We start from the raw sequence: 3,016 nt of genomic DNA, 5'->3' as shown, positions 1-3,016 counted from the left end.
TCCCTTGTAAACACTTGTACAACCTTGTACAAACCTGTACACCCTTGTACACACTTGTACAAGCTTGTACACACTTCTACAAGCTTGTACACACTTCTACAAGCTTGTACACACTTGTACACCCTTGTACAAACTTGTGCACCCTTGTACACTTTTGTACACCCTTGTATACATTTGTACAAACTTGTACAAACTTGTACACACTTGTACAAACTTGTACACACTTGTACAAACTTGTACACCCTTGTACACACTTGTACAACCTTGTACACACTTGTACAACCTTGTACACACTTGTACAACCTTGTACACAATTTCACAACCTTGTACAACCTTGTACACACTTGTACAAGCTTGTACACACTTCTACAAGCTTGTACACACTTGTACACCCTTGTACAAACTTGTGCACCCTTGTACACTTTGGTACACCCTTGTATACATTTGTACAACCTTGTACAAACTTGTACACACTTGTACAAACTTGTACACACTTGTACAAACTTGTACAACCTTGTACACTTTTGTACAACCTTGTACACACTTGTACAACCTTGTTCACACTTGTACAACCTTGTACACACTTGTACAACCTTGTACACAATTGTACACGTTTGTACAACCTTGTACAAACTTGTACACACTTGTACAACCTTGTACAAACTTGTACACACTTGTACAACCTTGTACAAACTTGTGCACCCTTGTACACTTTTGTACACCCTTGTGTACATTTGTACAACCTTGTACAAACTTGTACACACTTGTACAAACTTGTACACACTTGTACAAACTTGTACACACTTGTACAAACTTGTACACCCTTGTACACACTTGTACAACCTTGTACACACTTGTTCAACCTTGTACACAATTGTACAACCTTGTACAACCATGTACACACTTGTACAACTTTGTACACACTTGTACAACCTTGTACACACTTGTACACCTTTGTACACACTTGTACAACCTTGTACACTATAGTACAACCTTGTACACACTTGTACAACCTTGTACACACTTGTACAACCTTTTACAAACTTGTACACACTTGTACAAACTTGTACATTCTTTTGTACACCCTTGTAAACACTTGTACAACCTTGTACCAACCTGTACACCCTTGTACACACTTGTACAAGCTTGTACACACTTGTACACCCTTGTACAAACTTGTGCACCCTTGTACACTTTTGTACACCCTTGTATACATTTGTACAACCTTGTACACACTTGTACACACTTGTACAAACTTGTACACACTTGTACAAACTTGTACACCCTTGTACACATTGTACAACCTTGTACACACTTGTACAACCTTTTACACAATTGTACAACCTTGTACAACCATGTACACACTTGTACAACCTTGTACACACTTGTACAACCTTGTACACACTTGTACACCTTTGTACACACTTATACAACCTTGTACAAACTTGTACATTCTTGTACATACTTGTACACCCTTGTAAACACTTGTACAAACTTGTACAAACCTGTACACCCTTGTACACACTTGTACAAGCTTGTACACACTTGTACAAGCTTGTACACACTTGTACACCCTTGTACAAACTTGTGCACCCTTGTTTACTTTTGTACACCCTTGTATACATTTGTACAACCTTGTACAAACTTGTACACAATTGTACAAACTTGTACACACTTGTACAACCTTGTACACACTTGTACAACCTTGTACACACTTGTACAACCTTGTACACTTTTGTACAACCTTGTACACACTTGTACAACCTTGTACACACTTGTACAACCTTGTACACACTTGTACAACCTTGTACACACTTGTACAACCTTGTACACACTTGTACAACCTTGTACACACTTGTACAACCTTGTACACAATTGTACACGTTTGTACAACCTTGTACAAACTTGTACACACTTGTACAACCTTGTACAAACTTGTACACACTTGTACAACCTTGTACACAATTGTACACGTTTGTACAACCTTGTACAAACTTGTACACACTTGTACAAACTTGTACACACTTGTACAAACTTGTACACCCTTGTACACACTTGTACAACCTTGTACACACTTGTACAACCTTGTACACAATTGTACAATCTTGTACAACCATGTACACACTTGTACAACTTTGTACACACTTGTACAACCTTGTACACACTTGTACACCTTTGTACACACTTGTACAACCTTGTACACACTTGTACAAACTTGTACACACTTGTACAACCTTGTACACACTTGTACAACCTTGTACACACTTGTACAACCTTGTACACACTTGTACAACCTTGTACACAATTGTAAAAAATTGTACACACTTGTACAACCTTGTACAAACTTGTACACACTTGTACAAACTTTTACATCCTTGTACACATTTGTACACCCTTGTACACACTTGTACAACCTTGTACAAACCTGTTAACCCTTGTACACACTTGTACAAGCTTGTACACGATTGTACAAGCTTGTACACGATTGTACACCCTTGTACACACTTGTGCACCCTTGTACACACTTGTACAACCTTGTACACACTTGTACAACCTTGTACACACTTGTACAACCTTGTACACACTTGTACAACCTTGTACACACTTGTACTACCTTGTACACACTTGTTCAACCTTGTACACACTTGTACAACCTTGTACACACTTGTACAACCTTGTACACACTTGTACAACCTTGTACACACTTGTACACACTTGTACAAACTTGTACATTCTTGTACATACTTGTACTCCCTTGTAAACACTTGTACAACCTTGTACAAACCTGTACACCCTTGTACACACTTGTACAAGCTTGTACACACTTCTACAAGCTTGTACACACTTGTACACCCTTGTACAAACTTGTGCACCCTTGTACACTTTTGTACACCCTTGTATACATTTGTACAACCTTGTACAAACTTGTACACACTTGTACAAACTTGTACACACTTGTACAAACTTGTACACCCTTGTACACACTTGTACAACCATGTACACACTTGTACAACCT

The sequence above is a fragment of the Macrosteles quadrilineatus genome, unplaced genomic scaffold (assembly GCF_028750875.1).
Source record: "Macrosteles quadrilineatus isolate MER2022 unplaced genomic scaffold, UCM_ALF_1.0 Scaffold_393__1_contigs__length_79622, whole genome shotgun sequence".
In the NCBI taxonomy this organism is placed as follows: domain Eukaryota; kingdom Metazoa; phylum Arthropoda; class Insecta; order Hemiptera; family Cicadellidae; genus Macrosteles; species Macrosteles quadrilineatus.
This window is presented reverse-complemented; position numbering follows the sequence as displayed.